This window comes from Schistocerca gregaria, chromosome 3 (assembly GCF_023897955.1).
Source record: "Schistocerca gregaria isolate iqSchGreg1 chromosome 3, iqSchGreg1.2, whole genome shotgun sequence".
Lineage (NCBI taxonomy): Eukaryota > Metazoa > Arthropoda > Insecta > Orthoptera > Acrididae > Schistocerca > Schistocerca gregaria.
In genome coordinates this window covers 397,880,672-397,904,677 of record NC_064922.1, presented here as the reverse complement: position 1 = coordinate 397,904,677, position 24,006 = coordinate 397,880,672, and positions in this window count along the sequence as shown.

The following is a 24,006-nucleotide window of genomic DNA, read 5'->3' as shown; positions in this document are numbered from 1 at the left end:
GTTATGCATCTGTTCTGGATGTTCCTGACTTCAATCAACTGGTCATGGTCTAAACTGACTCTTCTAAGAGCTTGCGCCGCGTTGCTTCAGGAAGGAGGTTGCGAGCGGAGGCTCTTAGCCTACGCCTCCAGGTGTTTGTCTGGAGCTGAGAAGAAGTACTCTGCTTAACATCTAGAAGCGTGGGCTGCACTCTTCGCTCTAGAGAAGTTTAAATACTACTTTGAACATCAGGAATCTACACTGGAGACAAAGAATCATGCCTTTAGACGGGTTATAGCTCGGTCATGATAAAATTGGTCGTGTTTCGAGGTCGGCTGATCAAATTTCCGCCTTCTTCTTCAACGTATGCCACATTACGGGATGCACTAACGTTGGTTCCGATATTTCCTGCTAACCTTACATAACAAGAGCAGGTCGCCACGTTGGGCTCCATTAAAAAGCAGTTGAGAGCCATTCTGCAAGTTCCAGGTATCAATTGCAGAATGACATTCTCTGCCAACACGAGCCCCGCAATGAGTTATTTAGCCTACTATGCTTGTTCCAATTGTTTCCAAATATTATTGAAACTCTGCTACAGCAGGGGTAGTGGGGAGGGATGTGGGGCGCAAGACATCTCTGCGTATATAAAACCATTCGCAACATCCATGAGTCTCTAACAAGCTCTACTCTGTATAGTGATGTTAGAAAAATGGCTCGTCAGCGTTGAGAATGCAGATGGATAAGCTGAATTCCGACGGGCAGACCCAAGATGGACACCGCTATGTATTTGTGCTGGTTCATGGTATAATTTGGTTTACCTGGTTGCTTACCAGGACCGCTTTTACAGTCACCCAGAATATTACGCATGTGAGTAAACTTATCTTTTGGTTCGATCTTCTGAAGGTCATTGTAGCGATAATGAGCCTTGTTATTTTCTACGAAATTTCGGAACTTCTTTTTGCGATCAAGGGTTAAACACACCACCACGATACCTTATTACCCCAATCTTCGTTTGCGGGGAGGGTTAATCATAACTCAAACCACCTTAAGTGTTTTCCACTCTGAGCCTCAAAGTAATTGGGATCTTTCCTTACCGTGAGGCGGACAGATCTGTCATTACCATGAGAGGCATAGCGCTACTCCTGCTATTCTCAAGCTTGCCTACCCCCTTACTTGTCCTCTACGAAATATGTATTCCGTGCTTGATTAGTTGCCCAACAATATTAGTCCCCCAATCAAGGATAACTAGCGCAGAGGCAGAGAAATATTTAGAGCGCCCATAAAAAGGAAGCGGTACAACACAACCAGAGACGACGTCCAAGCAACATACAGGTCGGAGATTTAGTCTATGTTAGAGATTATAGGGGTGAAGATTGTGAGAGTAAGAAGACCGGAAAACAGTTCCCCTACTTTGTGGGTCCATGTAAGTCGTTGGAAATACTCACTCTGGTTACGCTTAGGCTCCTGAACGAAGAGAGTCGACGTGAGTTGCACCAGAACCATGTTAAGAGGAATAAAATCTATTAAGATGTCTTTGTGTGCCTGACCCGGCCCCCATAGGGTTCCAGTTTTTGGGGGAGGGGAAGGGAGGTGCCCGACAGCTCATGCCATGTCTCCTGGACATCAAGGGGGCGTCGCACGTTTGCCACGATTGCAGTTGAGGCCGTGATTCCAGAAGAGGCAGCAACATGGACAGCACAGGTCTACGGCGCTACTGGCCAGATATTTGTTCTGCCACACGTGTTACTTGGGAGTCGGTCTGGCTGAGCGTCTCCCGGGTACGAGGGACCTATAACATGATCGGGAGTCCACACATTATTCCCTTGGCCGATCAGGTCTGGAGGAGAGTGGTAGGCCGTAGTCATCCACACGTCATCTGGCAGCTACAAGTTTTGTCACTGTTTGCCGTCGTAGAGCGGCTTAGTATGCTCAGTGAGCGACTTTCGTTAGTGGCTTCGGTGCTAAGACAACGCGGCGTTCGTGAAGACTGGTCTGGTTCTTCTCTGAGAACGTGATAAATGTGACTGGTTCGCTTCCTCCGCGTGTTTGTTTCTTGCTGATTCTGTGTCCGACTCGGTTTAGCCTCAAATTGTTGTTGTTCCCTGTTTCTGTGCCTGACCATGCGACTAGAGGGGTATTTCGCTCGTTTCAAACATAAAGGCTTCTATTTGGGAATTGTCCTAGAGTTGTGATTTGATGGTGCGATATAATTATTGGATTTCCTAAATTGCTTTAATGTTTATTGCGTCACCATTTAGGATATTAAAAGTATTTCTTTTTCGTCTGGTACATTGTGCACTAAATCGCCAAGTCGCTTTCTTTAGTGATTTGGAGCCCGATTGCTTATGCGGCTTACTGCAGCGCGTCTTGCTGCACGTATTTTTGTACGTTATATTTCCAAGCCAAGTTTGTGTTTACATATGTGAGGTTCATCAAACAACCGAAAGTGTCTTCAAAAGAATGGTTCAAATGGCTCTGAGCACTATGTGACTTAACTTCTGAGGTCATCAGTCCCCTAGAGCTTAGAACTACTTAAACCTAACTAACCTAAGGACATCTCACACATCCATGCCCGAGGCAGGATTCGAACCTGCGACCATAGCGTCCGCGCAATTCCAGACTGACGCGCCTAGAACCGCTCTGTCACCCCGGCCGGTAAAGCGTCTTCCTTCTCGTCGGTTGGTTTGAAGCCGAATGTCAGTTTGCCACTGAATTTCTTCACTGTCGAGTGTGATTGTTGTCGTTTCCGTAACTTACCTTATTATCGACTCTCCAAGAATTTTTTGTACATGCTACGAGAGTGCGATGACTTATGCTTTTACTCGTCATATGTTTGTGCCTTGGGCCGCGTTCCCACTGGCTATTTAGAAAAGGAGTTTAGTGATCAAGCTATCGGTCCGTTCGTCCGAACCACATTGGCTAACGTGTGGTGGTTGATATTAAGAAGTTTGTAAGTTTTTTTTGTTCCCTTCATTGAACTCCTTTTCCGATAAACCTGTCACGTTTTAGTCAAACACATTGTATTGATATTTGTGGCCTGTCTGTTTTAAATACATTTCTTAGAACCTCTGAAGAGATTGTTACGTAACTGAGAGATATTATCTTGCTACTCTTATTGAAACTGGCTGTAAATTTGTTTAAGAATAATAACCAACGGAAAATAAAAATTATATATTTTGAAAAGAGAGTAACATTTGTTAACATCTGTTGCAACTTTAAATTTTCATATTTCATTTTCACATCAATGACTTTTTGAGAGTTGAGAGCAAGAATTTGAATTGACATTACAACCTTTTTCATTACTCTCATGAAATATTTAACATTGTTGACTGATTACCAGTAATTTTCAAAAAATGGTTTTGAGCAATTACATTGTTTAGCCTTAATACGTCAGGGTCCTTTTGACCTAATTTTTAAAGGTATATAGAGTGAGGAGTGTTAATTAATATCTTGATACGAGTGATGTTCAATCCTTTATTTGCCCAGTCTTCCTAGGCAGCCTTAGGCCTGTAGTACGTACCACTTGACATCTTCAACACACGTCCTACCGTCATATTTTTCTTTCGTGCCAATGTTTTCCACAAGTTTCTGCAGCCACTGACTGCGTATAACCTCCTCAATTCGTACACTATTGGTCCTAATTTTGAATGCCCCTCAGCAGCAATACATCTCACACTCCTCAATTCATTTTTTTCTTCGATTTTCTCTCAGAAATACAATGTAGTGTTCCAAATGTATATTCTCTGAAATTTGTGTCTTTAAGGTCGGTATTTGTCTCTAATGATTTGTTGTGGCGGGGAATGCTTAAGGCAGTTTGCTTTTAATGTCCTTGTTATCACCTGTCAATTTTTTTTCTGTCATGGTAGCAGGATTCCGTCTCTTGATCTACTTTGTGGTCTCTAACTTTAATGTCAAATTTATTGCTAATTTCGTATTATTCGTTCTCTTTTTCTTCCTGTGGTTTCATCTCAGTAGTTATACTGTAGTCATTAGATTGCTCAATCTCTTTATGATGTCCTGCAATGTATCCTTAAAGTCACTGAAGGTAACAATGTCGTCAGCAAATCATCATTTATCCCCTCTCAGCCTGCATTTTAATTCCACTCCTAAAGCTTCCTTTTATTTTCTTCATTGCTTCTACTATTTAGACTGAACAGCACTGATTAAAAACTCCCCCTCCCCCCCCCCCCCCCCCGCCTTATACCCTTTCTAATCCAAGCAATGTTTTCATGTTATTTCATTCTTATTGTTCCCTTTTGTTGCTGTCCATACTGCTTAGTGTCAGTCTTGTAATGTTTTCCTATGAATTTAGAATAATTTTCACCATTCTATATTGTCCAACGGGTCTTAATTAACAAATGCAACACCAGATCTTTCTTAGTGGTGTCTTTGCCTGTCTTAAAGATAAATTGAGCGTCATTTAAGAGATTCTTAATTTCCTTTTCCGTCCGTCAGTACGCTCGTATGATTATTGTTTGTAGCTTTTAACCAAGAGCTGCTGTGCTGACTCTGTTATATGTCTCGCATGTAAACCGTCCATGCTGTCTTCAGAGTCGTGTAGATGACATTGTCCTGAAAGTCAGATGATATTTCTCCCTACTCATAGATTCTACGAAGTAACTTCATTGGTAGTTTCTTGGTTGCCACTTCTTCTCAACTACCTCAGAAATTCCGAAAGAATGATATTTGTGCCACTATTCTACATGCTTGTTATCATTCATAGCCGGTCAACCTCAACCCGCACGTGTGCTGATTCTCCAATTAGTCTGATTTTGCATGCTGGGAAGAGGGCCGAGTTTGTGACACTTACAAAGTGTGGCACTTGTATGGAGAGGGAAATCGTTGACACTGCACGGAGCCCAGGACACTGTAGGTAGTGGACAGACTGTTCCAGTAGTAGGATACACTGGCCGGTCCGTCGCTACTTGCGAAGTATTCTGGAGAAGGACAAAGCTTCATGTACAAAGTTCCCTGTTACCGCACCACTTCGTAGTGTGCGTGGTTTTCTCCCAGAGTTCAGTACTTCCGCTGACCTCTGGCTGGCGAGTAGTGTTTCGTGTTTTAGTGCTGAGATAACCGAGTTCATCAAGATTACAAAGGGGAAGCATTTACTGATTTACAACGAGGATCAGTATATAGTGGTCTATACAAAGAAACAAGAAGTGACTTAAAGGAGTTGTGTAAACTTTAAAAATAATAAACTAGAAGAAAAGCTATCCACAAAAAGTGATAAGGATTTAGTGGAAGGTAGCTATGGTTGTATTCCAGATTACGTAGCAAGTGAAGTGGATTTTTTTCAGCGCAAAGAAGCGAGCAAAAGGAACACACGCAACAGGTTCATCAGTTTTCGTTGAAGAATAAGGGCTGCTGTTCAATCGAGGCTATGAGTTAATAACATCGTTACCATCACACAAAAGAGACAAACAATTATTACATTGCATTACGCGAAAATATGTGGAAACTACAGAAGAACCCACTTTGCGTGAATATCCTCCCAAGAAAATAATTTACTGATGAATGATGGTAGCAATTATTTATTTGCAGGTGATAACAGAGGGCCGAATACTGACATTTGCCAAGGAAAATGGAAAAACGTGTTTTTCAAACTACAAATCATTATTTTTGGACGGAAAGTTCCAGATGTCTAGTAATCAGTTTCGACAGTCGTTTATACACCTCGCCGACGTTAATAGTTTCTTGAAGGAAGTAAACACCATTCCAGATACTTACGCTTTGCTGACAAATAAAAAGCGGGACACATATGATCGTTTTTAAAGCTATTAAAACTTACATGCGTGGATGGAACCCTACATTTCTAGTGATGGACTTTTGAAATTGCATCGTCAAAGCAGATGATATTTTCTTTTGTGGACCAGAGGTTAGTGGTTGCAATTACCATTTCAATCAATGTTTGTGGAAACAAGTTCACTGTTGGGGCTTCGTTCAGGTCTATAAGCAAAACGACGAAATAAGTCGTCACTTAATTTCTTCTGGTCTATCACATCATCTCTGGAAATGCTAGACAATGGTTGGCTGTGTCTTCAGGACAGCACATCTGAAAAGAAAAAGCGTCAGGAATTATGTCTATTTTTTAGGACCAGTGGCTCGTTAATGAACATATGCCAAGAGAGATGGGAAAATGAGTGGAAGGCGCCATCCACCACTAACGTCTCAGAAGACTGGAAACGAAGAATGAATTCATTAATATTAAAATTTCATCCGAATGTTTGCTCATTAGCGAAAAACCTTCGAGAAGATGCAGAGTAGCGGAGGCCAGTTTCACCGAGTAATTTTAATCATTGACGGAAAAAAATGACAGCAATGAAGACTGACGAAGCGGTTGCAATGGCTTTTAAGAAACTCAGAAGTGATGGAAACTTAAGATTATTTCTGACTCGTGTGGCCTACGTACCGAATTTACAATAACGAAGAAAACGTCACCATCATTGAAAAGTTCCTAAATTCCGAACACTACTTCAATCTAATCATTGGCAGGCTTGTAAATATTGTAAATAAATTTAATGTGGGACTGACAGAGACTACCTCATCGTGTTGTTTCCTGGAAACGACACAAAGTGGGCTAAATGTCTCTTGAAATTTGTAAAATACTCCCTGATAAAGGCCAACGAGACTGTTTCAAATTCCAAGCCTTTTCAAGGGAATAGTGACAGCATTCACCTGGAGAGGTTATTAGAACCAAAATCTGGTTGGACACCGAATACAAAACCTTTGCAGCGGAAATGCAGGCAATGACATGTTATTAAATCCACAATTTCTCTCTCCGTTAGAAGATGAGAAAACCAGCATGTAACTGGTAAAGACTAAATAAATTATCATAAAAAAGTGACTGTTCGCAGTTTTGCAACCAAATTCCAGGTAAAACATGTAGTATACCGCACGTTCGAATTCTGCCTAGGGCATGGATGTGTGTGATGTCCTTAGGTTAGTTAGGTTTAAGTAGTTCTAAGTTCTAGGGGACTGATGACCTCAGATGTTAAGTCCCATAGTGCTCAGAGCCATCTGAAACATTTGTCGTATACTACAGCAGGCCTGTTGATAATTTAGCTAGACGAGGAACACCGCTCGCACACGTTAGCCGCCTGGGTTGTGAGCGCTCACAGTAAAATGGAACGGTCAGACGTCGTTACATAGCGCAGCACGGTCTCCTGGTAGCGCAGAAAAAGTGCAAAGAATATGCTGCCTTCCGAGTAATGAACAAAAACAAGTTCAGCGTAGCCTTAGGTAGGAGCGTACAGTATATACGGCGCAATGCTCAAGGGAGGGATCCATCGAAAAATTAAATTTTTTTTCTACTTTAAAGAAGCAAAATTTTAGAATAGTGTCTATTGTGTAAAGATGTAGCAATACCCAACCTCTATGGTTTTCTAGTTTTGAGTTTGTAACATGATTTTAATGCTAATCTTGAAAACCAAATTTTTGTACTCACACCACAATTTTCAAATGCCAGATTTTGTAGGTACACTCAGGAGACATAGTTCAAAGATTCATTGTATTGATTTTATAAAGAATAGTAATTTGTTTTTAGCGTTTATCTAAACTTTAGGCTTTTAATTTTATTTTATTATCGGTACGTAACTGTGACGGTAAATGAAGAAATTACATTTTCAATTATATTAATGCATAGAAGTACGCAAACACATCAAGACTACATCCTGCAAAAGCTTCATTGAGACTGATTAATGTTTACCTTAAAAAAGTTAGTACCGGCTTTAGAAAAGGAAACTTGTGGTAAAATGGTTTTCAACATGACTGTTTCCTTGGAGCTTGTTGATTGTACTGAACATCTCTTAAGAGTATTCCATAAATTTGTATTTAGGCAGTCAATGGGCAAAGAAACTGATTTCAAGTGACTAGCTGCCAATCGTTTAGCTTCAGTTCTCCTGAAAATCTAGCAACCTGCTTCTTTCCGGTTTCAGTTTATACCTAGTTCGGAGTAAGGATGGCACTGTCTGATGATGATAGAAATCAAATATTATCTTTTGCATCTTTCGGTGTTCCACATCAAATTACGTAATCCGTATTTCAGAGATTTCTTACACGTATTGTAATTCGAATACAGCCAAATCGTTTTGGGCTCTAATGATAAATACTCTAAAGATGTGAGCGAGCCATCAATTTTTTGAAAAAAAAAAGAATTGGAGTTTTCGGATGGAGTCTCCTCTTAAAATGGAAAGTAGCTGTTTCGAAAGAGATGGAAAGCGCATGATGGTCGGGTTAGGGGCTCAAAAGCGTTGAGACACAACGTCAACGTATCAGAGCAGGCTAACAGGTCTATATGTTTGTTGTATGTGATTGTGTCTTCATACGCTTAGTGTTCTGTTAATGTGCTACTAAACTTTGAAACAACGAAAAATTCGGTTTACAACAACATTAAAATAAATTCCATGCAAAAAATTACGGTAACTTGGCAAACTAACAGCGAGAAGCCAGTGTGATGAAACAAAAAAAAATATGAAAATATATTTTTGTTTTCAGGAGCAGCACTCAAAGAATGAATCAGCAGTTCTCTCAGGTTACCATACTGGTTTTCAGGTTTCAAAAAGCTGTACAGTTTCATTGATTTCCTGGTTATGTTGGAAGTGTGGAAACTCGGCTACAATTACAAATTATACACCTACTATGTATTTGTGCCATAGAAAAATTAGTATGTTTGACTTCTGTTCCCTCAATGTAAAATTTCACGACTTTATAAGTCTGCAGCTACGATTACACCAATGCTTTGCTTTACATATACAAGCTACATTTTTTTGCAATGAAGCGATCTAAATCCACCCACAGAAGCTCGTTGTCAGATTTCAACTTAAGATTTTGTCTTCGAATATGCATTAATCGAAAAATGGCACCAAACATTGATCCTTTAGTGAAAAGGATAGGTAATATTTATTAACATTCTGTGCTTTTGTGTTTAACTTTTAAATAAAGTGGTAACGAAATATAAATTAGTCAATTTAGATTTCGCCCTAAAACAGCAGCCATCCTAAGGCAGCAGCAATCGTAAGAAATACGATATTTGTTACTTAGCTGGCCCTATTAAGATTAAAGAGATATTGAATTTTTAAAAAATGTGTGTGAAATTTTGCCACCGTGAAGCGATATGTGGTTGCCCATTCCAATAGTGTGAGCGCGAGGCAGATCGCACCAGGAGCTAGGATGGGATGCTGGATTTATTGGTGCGCCTGTACCAACAGAAAGCCGGTTAGCCCGGCAAGAGCGCGTCGCTCAGTGCAAGTGTCACTTCCTGCAAATCTTACTACGTACAAGTGGCCCAACCCCAAATGGCCGTATCTCTTCCTTGGGGAGTAGACAGCGGCACGCTGGCGACAGTGGGGGTATATTTCTGGCCTGTGCAGTAACAACTAGATGATGGCTCCTATGGTCTGGGCCGACTAAGCAGCTACGACGTAGCGGACGACTGGGGTGTGCTTTGGGTCTGCGTGGGGACGGTCGCGCGAAGTAAATGCGTCTGGTTCCATCGCGGACAGTGTATTTGGCCTATCGGCTATCACTTGCTACGATGTGTGAGTGGCTGGTACCAACCGTCATTCGCACAGTGAAACTACAGTTCAATCTAACCCGTTTTCGATATATCCAAGTTTATTGTGTTGTTTCTAGATCCTTTCTGGCGCCATTTAATTTTTTGGCCACACCAAGGATTTGCTAATGTTTTAATTGTGATCGGTATTTCTTGTAAATAAAGTTGTCGAATTGCTCACCTTATGTGCTTGGTCGTATCTGAACCCAGCCTTACACTCGCCGTCGTAGCTACACAAAGAGCCAAAGCTACAGGTACACCTGTCTGACATCGTGTAGGGTCCCCACCAACACACAAAAGTGCCACAACACGAATTGGCACGGACTCGAATGATGTTTGAAGTAATGCTGGAGGGATTTGACATCATTAACCATGCAGAGCTGTCCATAAACCCGTAAGAATAAGACGGGATTAGGATCTCCTCTCAACAGCACGTTGCAAACAACCCAGATACGGTCAATAACGTTCACATCTGGGGAGTTTGATGGCCAGCGGAAGAGTTTAAACTCAGAAGAGTGTTCCTGGAGCTACTCTGAAGCAATTCTGGACGTGTGAGGTGTCACATTGTCCTGATGTAATTGCCCAATTCCATCTGAATGCAGAATGGAAATCAATGGATGCATGTGATGAGATAGGATGCTTACGTACTTGTCATCTGTCAGAGTCGTATCTAGACGTATCTGGGGTCTCATACCACTCCAACTACACGCACCCCACGCCATTACAGAGCCTCCACCAGCTTGCTCAGTCCCCTGCCAACATGCTGGGTCCATGGATTGATGAGGTTGTCTCCATATGAGTACACGTCCATTTGCTCGATACAATTTGAAACGAGACTCGTCCTACCAGGCAACTTGTATCCGGTCATCAGCACTCCAATGTCGGTGTTGACGGGTCCAGGCGAAGCGTGAAGCTTTGTGTTGTGAAATACTCAAGGGTACAAAAGTATGCCTTGGGTCGGTAAGTCATATTGATGGTGTTTCGTTACATGGTTCGTACGCTGACACTTGTTGATGGTCAAGCACTTGAATCTGCTGCAATTTGCGGAAGTGTTGCACTTCTGTCACGTAGAACGATTCTCTTCCGTCGCCGTTGGTCCCGTTCTTGCAGAGATGTCGGAGATTTTAGGTTTTACCGGATTCCTGATAGTCACGGTACACACGTGAAACGGTCGTACGGGAAAATCGCCATTCATCGCTACCTCGGAGATGTTGTTTTCCATCGCTCGTGCGCCGACTGTAACACCACGTTCAAACTCACTTCAATCTAGGAAACCTGAATTGTAGCATCAGTATGCTATCTAGCAATTGCGCCAGACAGTTGTCTTCTGCAGCGCTGTATTCCGCCTTTTTACAAACAGGTACTTGTGTATCTGAATACACTTGCCTATACCAGATTCTCTGGCGCGTCAGTGTAGTTTCCCTGTTAAGCACCGGTAAATATTTCTGGTAGGCCTGCTGGCCAGTTACAGTTTCAATACATTTTGCCTTATTAGATCACAATTCTTCCAGAACTCTGTTCGATCGACTTCAATACTCGATCCATAAGAATTCCGTAGCTACTATCTTGCTACCAGACATTTCCACGCCAATGTAGAGGCCTTATGTGTATTTTCCCACCTACACGCTCTCTTCTCCGTATTTAACAGTGCCGTTTCTCTTTCTCTCTTAAGTTGGACACCTTTCATTTTAATTTCAGAGGATATTTTTGGCTTTCCTATTTGTTGAATCAGTCCTTCCGAGAACGATTTCTTTTCCCATTTCTTTATATTCTTACCACAGGCATTCTGCTAGGCTTCTCTTCATGCCCTATTTACTTCATCTGACCTGTCTAGCATTGCATTCATTATCGTTGTTTCTGCAGCCTTAGAGAATTTCCAATACGTCTCGCCATTCTACAGATTTTCACTATTGTATCTTATGGATGATTATCTTAAACTGCACTCTACCATTCATCAATAAAACACTCTTGATTGAGCCTATATCTGTTCCAGGGTACTTGCAATCCAAAACCTCATTTTAGAATCTCTATCTGATCTCGATAATGTCCAGGTGGGCTGTTCCCGTAGCCCCCTGCCTTTTCCAAGTATACCTGCACCTCTTATGATTCTTCAGCGGCCTATTCCCTGTTACTAGCTGATTTCTTTTTATTTACATGATTTCTTTAACTTCTGACTAATTGTTCTCTTGTAACTCTGTTTTCCAATCCTTCCTCTCCTGCAGAGTTTGAGTCACTCACGGCTCCTAAACTTTCAGCTCATTTTACGTCTTGAATAGCAAGGCAGGGCATGGAGTGAGTGTACTGCACTTGTATAGAGCAATATTAGCATGCCTTTATCACAGTCTAGAAGAAATTACATGTTACTGACACAGTGTTAATATCGGTACAGTAAACAATATAGCAAACGTTGAAATTTCCTATTTAAAGACTTTGTTCTAGGTTTCTACTGCGTTTTATCGCCTTTATGGTGAAACTCTTCTGCCACATACCTGAAACTAAAGAGCATTCTTTTTTCCTAATAAGTTACTATCAACACTTCGTTGTGTATGTGTACTATTAGAAAGTTTAAAAATTTATGTTTGTGGGTGTCCATGGCCACAACGTGTTTTGAGAATGCGAAACGTTATCAACGTAAGCTATATTCCTTTTATTGTCCGTGCAAGTGGCCTGTTGCAACCATTGGTCATTTTCAGCTTCATATCTTAAGCTTCCAGCTCCCTTCCACATCCTATTACTGTGCTGCCGTAAGCTGTCGCTAGCGCACCGGTCGGCAGAGATGTAACAAGAAGATCGATAGTAGGCGCTGGATCAAGAGCACCTATCAGGAGAGAGGTCAAAGGTAGACTCATAAGCAATGTGCACTTAACGCCCTCTCAACCACAAGTACTTAGAACGCCGCCGATGGCCGATGGGCTTAGTCTGAGACAGTATCCGCCTCAGGCGTCTGTCAAGCCACATCACTCGCTACGAGAGTGGACAGCAACTAGTGTTTACTGCGGGACTTTTACTTCACCAGCAGCGAGGCTAACGTGGACTAATATTGAAGAGCCCGTATCTTAAGTCATAGACTCTGTTTAAGATAAGTAGCTTCCTGCTCTTGTAAATACAGGACCCTGTTAATACATGTGTGCAGTTGTGTTGTACAAAGATGATATTGTCCACCAAGCAACATCCTCTTTCTTGATTCCTATGGTACAAGAATCTACAGTGGCAACGAGGATACTACAATTATATCGCTAGTGTAGGTGGATATGTGTTTGAAAATGACCCACAGTTGAAACTGGCCAGTTTCGAAGGTAATAAAAATAATACATTCTATTTGTGCCACGTTCTCATTCTCAAAACTATTGCGAATGTCTAGTTAATTTTTTTGGAAACAGTGGTAACTAAATACAGTTTCCTATAATGGAGAAAATAAATTACGGACTTATATTCTAGAAGCTCCATAACACGTTACTGAACGCTGGTGTGCCTCAGGCTACAGAAAAACAAAAAGTAAAATTTATTGCTAAGGGTCTCACTTTTTGAACGAATTTATAATGTCCATTACTGAGCTGCATTGTAAGAAATTACAATCGACCAGTGCTGATAATAGCGAACACACAGATGAAAATTGTTGAACGTGGTAGAGTTTCTGGGTGTCCTTTGTGGACGACTGCGGTGTTTGATGAGTGAGGAAGGATTTCGACAACATTTAAATTCCAGTAACTTATTGTTTGGAATATAATATTAGTGTAAATACTCGCAATATCTTCTTTGTACATAGCAGGACAATTTTTTTTTTACTATCACTGCTGTAAATTGTTTTCCCGCGTTGTTCAATATGATTGTGAAATTTGGTTGGTTAGTTGATTTGGGGGAGGGGACCAAACAGAGAGGTCATCGGTCCCGTCGCAATAGGGAAGGATGGAGAAGGGGCTCGGACGTGCCATTTAATAAGAACCATCTCGGCATTTACCTGAAGCTATTTAAGGGGAATCACGAGAAACCTAAATCAGGACGGCAGGACCCGGGTCTGAAATTACAATCGACCAGTGCTGATAATAGCGAACACACAGATGAAAATTGTTGAACGTGGTAGAGTTTCTGGGTGTCCTTTGTGGACGACTGCGGTGTTTGATGAGTGAGGAAGGATTTCGACAACATTTAAATTCCAGTAACTTATTGTTTGGAATATAATATTAGTGTAAATACTCGCAATATCTTCTTTGTACATAGCAGGACAATTTTTTTTTTACTATCACTGCTGTAAATTGTTTTCCCGCGTTGTTCAATATGATTGTGAAATTTGGTTGGTTAGTTGATTTGGGGGAGGGGACCAAACAGAGAGGTCATCGGTCCCGTCGCAATAGGGAAGGATGGAGAAGGGGCTCGGACGTGCCATTTAATAAGAACCATCTCGGCATTTACCTGAAGCTATTTAAGGGGAATCACGAGAAACCTAAATCAGGACGGCAGGACCCGGGTCTGAACCGTCGTACTCCCCAATGTGTGTCCAGTGTGCTAACCAGTGCGCCACCTCACTCGCTCCTGAATTCGGTATCTACACGTCACATACATCGAAAAACCCATTTCAAAAGGTGTAGTCTGGATTGTGTTTGTAGTATAGCGTTTGAGATGTTAGGCCACTGTGATCCCGACGAAGGCTCTGTTGAGATAGTCATCTCGTATCAGGTATTGATTGTAGTGACACCAATTGATATTCTTATTCACATTGATCCTAGTATATGATGTTGTGTTATTTACCAACGAACGACAAGAAAATGCATGCTTATTGGACATTTATTCATAGCATTCAGTGTAATGAGCATTTCGGTGCAGATATCTGAACGTGTTTAAATAGCACTGAATCTCTGGAGCGAAGTTCGCTCGAAGATTTAGGCTAATTTAGGAAGGAACCAAATGCGGTATATTCACTCAGCAAGAAGAAGCGATCGAGTTTGTTGGTATATGCGAGGAAAGCGGTGTAATGGGTTTAACGTAGTTGCGCAGTTCGGTATAACGCTGCTGCAACTTCGGCAAAGAGAATTCACTGCCGACGCCGCTGCGAGTTGGCGAAGAGCCGGTGAGCGAGCCTCAGATAAGTGTGAGCCGGAAATTAACAGCACACACACCGCGGCAGCTCCTCAAACTAAGTGGCCACATATTGGATTCCTGTTCCCAGTACTCCGAGAATATCTGTGAAAGGCTGCAGGTAATTCATTGGAGGTAGGCGGAATTCCTAGTCACACCTTTGTGCAACTTCGTGAATAGAATCAATTGCGGGTTTAACCTTCAATCGTCAGAGATTTGCTTAGAGAAACTTTTAGCATATGTGGAGAAGGAATCGGTAATAAACACATTGAAATTATTCAAGGAGAAAAGTGCCGCTTACAGAACTGATTTCAGTTTAATACTCATTTTCATCACCTCTGAGGCGGAATGCACAGAGCCTCTTACTAACAACAGGTTGGATTCCTGGCAGCGTCAAGGACTGAACTGGGGTGGCTTCAACATCATGAGGACAACTGATGGAGACTAAGGTGAAAAAGCTGTCACCGATTCTTGCTTCCGCCCCCCCCCCCGCCCCCCTCCTCCCAGAGGTTCGTCTAGTGCTCCCGCGGACATGGGTGAGCGTCTTATTCTTAGCAAATGTTAGATTAGTTTAAGTAGTGTGTAAGTCTAAGGACCGATGACCTCAGCAGTTTCGTCCCTCAGTAATTCACACATATTTGAAAATTTTAAGATGAAATAGTCGTTCCGATTTGCAAAAGCCGATAGTAACGTCTGGGAGCACCACACATCACTTTTTGCTGAGCACAATGCAGACGTAGGATGACATGGCCGTTGGTTAGCATGAGGAGTGTTCAAATGGCCACCTTAATCAGTATTTAAGTTGGTTTCACGGCTTACCCAGTACACATCTAAACAGACAGATTCAGTCATATTGTCTGTTTACTTAATTATTTGTATTTATTCTTACTCCGGGATGATAATGGCATTGAAACAGAAGATGACACGAGTAAAGCTGAAATGCTAAACACCTTTTTCCAAAGCTGTTTCACAGAGGAAGATCGCACTGCAGTTCCTTCTCTAAATCCTCGCACAAACCCAAAAGATGGCTGACATCGAAATAAGTGTCAAAGGAATAGAAAAGCAATTGTAATCACTCAACAGAGGAAAGTCCACCGGACCTGACGGGATACCAATTCGATTCTACACAGAGTACGCGAAAGAACTTGCCCCCCTACTAACAGCCGTGTACCGGTAGTCTCTAGAGGAACGGAAGGTTCCAAATGATTGGAAAAGAGCACAGGCAGTCCGAGACTTCAAGAAGTTTCGTCGAGCAGATGCGCAAAACTATAGACCTATATCTCTCACGTCGATCTGTTGTAGAATTTTAGAACATGTTTCTTGCTCGAGTATCATGTCGTTTTTGGAAACCCGGAATCTACTCTGTAGGAATCAGCATGGATTTCGGAAACAGCGATCGTGTGAGACCCAAGTCGCTTTAATTGTTCATGAGACCCAGAAAATATTAGATACAGGCTCCCAGGTGGATGCTATTTTCCTAGACTTCCGGAAGGCGTTCGCTAAAGTTCCGCTCTGTCGCCTGATAAAGTAAGAGCCTACGGAATATCAGACCAGCGGTGTGGCTGGATTGAAGAGTTTTTAGCACACAGGACACAGCATGTTGTTATCAATGGAGAGACGTCTACAGACGTTAAAGTAACCTATGACGTGCCACAGGGGAGTGTTATGGACCATTGCTTTTCACAATATATATAAATGACCTAGTAGATAGTGTCGGAAGTTCCATGTGGCTTTTCGCGGATGATGCTGTAGTATACAGAGAAGTTGCAGCATTAGAAGACTGTAGCGAAATGCAGGAAGATCTGCAGCGGATAGGCACTTGTTGCAGGAAGTGGGAAAGGACTCTTAACATAGAAAAATGTAATGTATTGCAAATACATAGAAAGAAGGATCCTTTATTGTATGATTATATGATAGCGGACCAAACACTGGTAGCAGTTACTTCTGGAAAATATCTGGGAGTATGCGTACGGAACGATTTGAAGTGGAATGATCATATAAAATTAATTTTTGGTAAGGAGCGTGTCAGGTTGAGATTCATTGGGAGAGTCCTTAGAAAATGTTGTCAATCAACACTCGTTAGACCTATACTTGAGTATTGCTCATCAGTGTGGGATCTGTACCAGGTCGGGTTGACGAGGAGATAGAGAAGATCCAAAGAAAAGCGGCGTGCTTCGTCACAGGGTTATTTGGTACGCGTGGTAGCGTTACGGAGATGTTTAGCAAACTCAAGAGGCAGACTCGGCAAGAAAAGCGCTCTGCATCGCGGTGTAGCTTGCTCGCCAGGTTTCGAGAGGGTGCGTTTCTGGATGAGGTATCGAATATATTGCTTCCCCTACTTATACCTCCCGAGGGTATCAGGAATGTAAAATTAGAGAGATTAGAGCGCGCACGGAGGCTTTCAGACAGTCTTTCTTCCCGCGAACCATACGCGACTGGAACAAAAAAGGGAGGTAATGACAGTGGCACGTAAAGGGCCCTCCGCCACACACCGTTGGGTGGCTTGCGGAGTATAAATGTAGATGTAGATGTAGAAGACATGATCAAGCTCACTAGTGTTCTTGTCAAATAAATTACGGTAAATACTGTGATGTTTCCTCTCGAAAGGAAATATCGTACTTAACTAATATGAGCTTCTGCTTTTTCGATAGTGATCTTGCCATTCCTAAGTGCAGTGCGTGGCCCACGTTATTAGGCACAGTTTTTAGCGCCTTTTCTTTCGGCTATAGAGCGAGCGAAACGAGATCTTCAACATGCATCAGGACGTGCCTCGAACTCTGTTACCTACATAGAGAAATAACTGGCAAGATTGTTCGATTTACGACGTTTTTAAGCAGTTACCAGTCCAATAATAAACGAGGAGCTTGGTGACAGTTGTTAAGCAGTTTCTGTGTTCTTACTTGTCGAGCAGTTTCCGTGTTCTTACGTTCGTCTTGATTATAGTAATGCCTTAAGATGTGCACAGCCCAACGAAAAACTGTGGATAATGTGTTTTGGCTATTAGTAGAGCTTAGTTAGGTTTAAGTAGTTCTAAGTTCTAGGGGACTGATGACCATAGATGTTCAGACCCATAGTGCTCAGTGCCATTATCAGTAGAGGAGAATGTGGAGTCAAAAATGTTTTTCTCAGAGGACGACAACCAACATTTAATCATATAGCGTATATCGAAAATCATGGTGTATCAATCTAGATTATTTTGTATGACAGACTTTTATAATGAGTTGATCAATTTGGATGAACTGTGTCACCGCGCAGTGAGGCAGTTCAGCGTCAAAGATCAGTTGCCCAGTTATACGTCAAGACATATAGCCCATGGAGTAAGTGGACAGCTTGCGCGGTTATAGAAATCCCACCACCTATTTGGCTGGAAAAGAGAAGTGAGATGTTAAAGTACAATTCCCACTATTTCAACAGCACACAATGTCTTCACTCTGGCTGAAGAGTTGCTGGCTTATTATACAGTTGAACGTGGTCCCCTTTCGTGTTAATCAGACGTAGAAAAGTTGATCGGTTCTGGCACCAAGAGCAGAAAACAACATAAATACTTATCTCATTCATCCACAAGATGGATACAAAACACTCACCGGCTGGAGGAAAGCTTTAATGAATAACTTTTACTAGGCAACCGTCACGACAGTAAGTTCGCATATTCATCAGTATCATCACATCTATAACAAATTACATCACTCATCTCTCGTGGATAAGGAGGAGTAATATTAAATTCGTCTTAATCTCTGTTAACGGCTGAATTCCTAGAGCACTATTTTTTTTCCTCAATGATATTGCGAATTGCTTGAATCGTTCGACAAGAATACTACGCAACAAGATGAGAAAAATGCTTCATTGTAGACAATTTTATCAACAGACAATCCTCATATGTGTTAGTTAGTTAGTTACGTGTTCCGTTGAACAACAGCATGGAAAAACCGTTATGCTGTCAAATGCACAAGAAATGCTCACAGGAAACAAGTAGTTTTTGTTTTATTTTTTGTTTACATTAAAAGTGTTATAACTAAATATTTCTATTATCTTTCCCATTCCCTTATATGGCACAAAATGCATATATTATATCTCCAGATTTATTTACTGATAATCAAGAAGGAGTTGTCAAGGAGGTATGATTTCAATTTGTTTTTGAAACTATTACTGCTGTCTGGCAGACATTTTATTTCATCTGGTAATTTATCAAAAAGTTTTCTAGCACCATATTTTACCCCTTTCTGTGCCAAAGATAGATTAAGTAAAGAATAGTGTAGGTCTTTCTTTTCTCTGGTATTGTAATCATGAATGTCGCTGTTGATTTTAAACTGGTCCATGTTGTTGAAAAAAAATTTCAATACTGAGTAATTGTACTGTGAAGTAGTTTTAAGAATTCCTAACCTTTTAAAGAGATGCCTACAGCATGTGCGACTATGAACCTCACACATTATTCTAACTACTTTCTTTTGAGCAGTGAATACCTTTTGCCTAAGTGTTGAGTTGCCCCAGAATATTATTCCTTATGACATCAGAGAGTGGAAGTATGAAAATTATGTTAGCTTACTAATTTCTACATCCTCAAAATTGACAATTATTCTGATTGCAAAAGTTGCTGAACCTAGTCGCTTTAGGAGATCCAAAATATGAATTTTCCAGTTAAGATTCTCATCTATATGTGCGCCCAAAAACTTAGTATGTGCTACCCTGGCTACTGACTTCTTTTGATGTGTTATGTTTATTGAAGGAATTATACTTTATGCAGCAGAAACTTGGATGTACTATGATTTTTAAAGTTCTGAGCAAGCCCATTCGCAGAAAACCAATTAATAACTTTTCGAAAGACCTTATTTGTGTCGTTTCCTATCAGAATTTCTTTTACTGGATTAATAATTATGCCTGTATCATAAGCAACCAATGTCAGTTCAGCATCTTGTTTCACATGAGAAGGGAGGTCATTAATATACATCAAGAACAGGAGGGGACCCATGATCGAACCTTCTGGAACCCTTACGTAATTTCACTCAAGTTATATGAAGTGGGAAACACCTTTGAATCACTTGAAACATACAGAGAGACTTTTTGCTTCCTGTTCTGTAGATATGAGTTAAACCACTCATATGCCGTTCCATTTATACCATAGAATTGTAATTTCTCTAACATAACGTCATGGTTCACACAATAAAATTATTTGCATAAGTCACAGAATATTCCTACTGGTGACATTTTACAATTTAAAGACTCTATCATGTGGGCAGCGAAATTGTATAATGCTGTCTCAGTGGAACAGCATTTCTGAAATCCGAACTGTGATTTACAAAGTACCTCATTTCTGTTGAGATGGCTAACCACTCTTCAGTACATTACTTTGACAAAGGTTTCTGAAAATCCTGTCAGCAAGGATACTGGCTGGTAAATGTTGACATCTGTGGTTTTCCCCTTTTTGTAGAGAGGCCTGACAATGGTATATCTTAACCTGTCTGGAAAAATACCCTGAGTCAGTGATGCATTACACATTGACTCAAAACATCATCTTTAATTGGTCCACATTGTTTTAATAACTTGTTAGATATGTCATCTACTCCAACAGAACATTTATTTTTCAGAAATTAAATAATTTTCCTTATTTCACAAGAGGTTGTTAGATGGAGCTTAATCTGACTAAAATTTTTCAAAACTGACTCTTCCATGTACTGCCTGGCTTTTTCTTTTCAACTATTCTCACCAATTTTTTCTCCTACGCTTAGGAAGTGATTGTTAAATACTTTGGCTACCAGAGTACTGTTGGTTAAGAGGGTCTCATTCTCATTGACAGTAATACTACCTACAACAGAAGTTACTTTTCCTGTCTCCCTTCTAAAACCTTTTCATATTGATTTGATTTTATTGCTGGAGTTGTTAATTTCTTCTCTAACACACACATTTCTTGATTTCCTTACAACTTTTCTAAGTATGTTACAATAATTTTTATAGTGTAAAACTACACCTGGATCTTTACTAGTTCTTGCTGTCTCATACAGTTTTCTTTTTCTTTCTGAAGACACTGTAAGACCTGTAGTAATCCAAGTTTTCATTGAGAAATTTGTGGTGTTGCATTTAGTAATTTTCTTTGGAAAACAATGTTCAAAAAAGGGATATAAATTTACCAGGAAATATGCAGCATTTATCATTATCATTTGGCTGATTATATACATCTTCCCAGTTTACATTTCCTAAACTTTCTCTGAACTTGTCTGTAGATACCGGGTTGAGCACCCTCACACTTTTACTTAATGGTTTCTGAAGTGTACACCCTGTTAAGTTTTGCAAGTTAATCAGTTGTGCATCATGGACAGATAATCCATTTAGCACAGGAGAAGCATGTGTTTGTTCTACATCCTTTTGCCGTACAAATAAGTTATCCTTTAGAGGACTACTGTCCTGAGCTAAACGTGTAGGGAAACTGATCACTGATTCTAAGTTATATGTTGTTAACAACACTTCTAGTTCACTTTTCTTATCAGAATTGCTTAGAAAGTTAACATTGAAATCACTGCAGATTAATAACTTCTTTTTGTCTGACAGACAGCATAATAGGGAGTCAAACATTTTTATGAATAGCTCTCAGTCTCTTAGTGGAGCCTTGTACACTGTTGCTAATATCAAAGCAACATTATCTAGCTGTAGTTCACATGCACAAACGTCAAAGTGATAATCAACACAAAATGTGCTTACTTAAACTGTTCTGTATTTATACCCTTGTTTCATGAAAGTGCCAACTCCTTCTTTATCTACGAGTATATAAGATCTCCAAGTGTAAGATGCTAAATTATACCCATGTATACTGACATTTTCCATCCCCACAGTTAAATGGCTCTCAGGCAGAAGAAGTTTATCAATATCATTCATATTTTTGAGATCATCTAAACACATTATCAGCTCATCTACTTTATTTTTTGTTCTCCTGAAGTAAGTTGATTCCACCCTTAGCTGTATCCCTATTTGCTGTCTATGGAGTTTCTTTTCTTCTATTTTCCTTGGTTATTTAGACAAGATCGCGCTAACGGCTCGTATAGTAAGTTTTGTTAATTTTTTACTATGAACGCAAACATCATCATTGGAAATGAAGTGACACTGTTTCAGGGACTATGTTGATCTCGTTCAGATATTATTTTTTGCACATTTTCGTAGACTGAAGCGGTGTGACAAAATGTGTGACATGGCCGCTAATCGAAACCGGGTTTCCCGCTTGCTAGGCATGTGCCTGTACCCAGTGGATCACAAACCTACGCCCATTACCCTGGCACGCCTTCCTCCTCGATCAAAATTCTCACTGCCATCCCAGTCTCTCTAAACAAATGAATTGCCGAATGCCTCTCACAGTGTAATGTCCGACTTCTGTTACTGCTAAAGGGTTTATTTCATTATTGTTCCACTAATTAACATCATCACGTCATATTAGTTACAGATTAAGGATTAACTTGAGTGATGTGGCTAACGCAAATTTGTACACAGCAGCTGAATGTGAGAGTGCTATACGTTTACCAGGACCAACAGAGTTTCAATACTTGAACGAAACCGATCATCGCTGCTAGAATTGTAAAATTACACTGATGTTAAAATCTCTGCAATCATTTCGCAGTGATGCAATGAATTCTTTCTAAGTCTTGGGAAACAAACACTCGAGTAAAAAGCCACAAAGTGCTAATAATATCTTCAGATACCGTTGTAATCTACACAGACAACATGTCTAAAATACATGCGAACGAAATGTAAGCAGATATAGCTCTCCTCGAAATAGTGCGCAGGGTATTAGAATACTGTAGCCAAGTATACATATTCATAGGAAGACTCTTAATAGAATGTTACTCATACACGAAAAAGGTGGGTGAAAATGCGCTTGTTCGACCCATTCTTGAGTATTGTTCATTATTCTGTGACCCTTACGAATTAAGACCGAGGGAAGAGATAAGGAAGAATCAACGATGAGCGGCGCTTTTCGTCACAAGATCGTTTAGTCCGTGTGAGATCGTTACAGATATCCTCAACAAAATCCAGTGGCAGACGCTACAAGAAAGGTGTTGTACATCACGGAGAGGTCCAGTACCCAAATTTTGAGAGAGCACTTTCCGGGATGAATCGGACAACATATTAATTCCTCCTACACACATCTCACCAAATGACTACGACTAGAAAACCCAAAAAATTAGATCAAATACAGAGGCTTACCGACAGACATTCGCGTGCCATTCACTTGGTGGAAAAGTGAATGTCTGCACGTGATGGGTGGGAGATGGAGGATGGGGGTTGAGGAGTTAGTGATATCACTTGTAACCTCCGCCACACATCCCTATGTGGCGTGGGGACTATGATGTAGATGTTGCAACGATTAATTCTAACAAAAATATGAACACTGACATCAGATAGGTGCCAGAGGTGCCGTTCAAACACCAGCAGATATGAAATCAGGTGTAGAAATTTCCATTAACACTCATCTACTTATTAAATGGAAAGAAAAAAAAGCAGGTCAACAGAAATTGAAAATGTCAACAGAGTTACGAAAATTAGAAACTCGCAAGCATCACTTGATCTTTTGGAAACATTGTAAATATGCATCAGTCACATCACATTTCGGAAATTATGAATCTTGCTCCTCATTGTCGATAATGTTACTGGTGATAGAATTCCAGTCGTACCTACTCTTTTAGTCCTGGGAGGCACGACTCTCAAAAATGAGAATTCGTTGCAAGTTGAAGACGCCTATAGACATAATCAAAATCCAAAACCATTGTTTTTATTTAATGACCTCATGTAACAGAGATAATAGCTGGTGGTTACGATAGCAGGTTTAAAAAGATAGTAACTAATGCGTGTGGTGCTTGCACAGAATTAACAGGGTTCTCTAGTTGTTCCTTTATTCAAGAAGTGTTCAAATAACGACAAAAATCGTACGTACATATAGCCTAAGAAACATGTAATTGAAGAAAATGAAACTGCTCCTCAGAGGTACATATGTCTTATTTCCTTACCCACGTACTTTCTTCCTCGCTAATATATCTCTGCATACATAATGGAAGGACACGTGATAATTCGTGTGCACAATGTGAACGTAATCTATGCCACTTACCGTGCGGTTGTAAGGTTTGTAGACCCCCTAAAGAAGATTGCGTGCAAGCTGAGGAAGGTGATCGAGGAATCGAAGTACAACGCCTTTGGAACAGGGATCTGTGGTCTTGGAGGTAATGCTGAATCTGTGGAAGTTTTACAATGTCAGGAGCGACAAGAACAATCAACACACAGACACCTTCAATTCGGAAAAGATAACGTAAATTTTACAACGTTAAACATTACACAAGGAGTTAAAAATGGTGACTACCACATTCACTGTTAACAACATCTTCATGATAAGTTCTGGCACACTACCAAGTACAATAGGCATCCAGGCA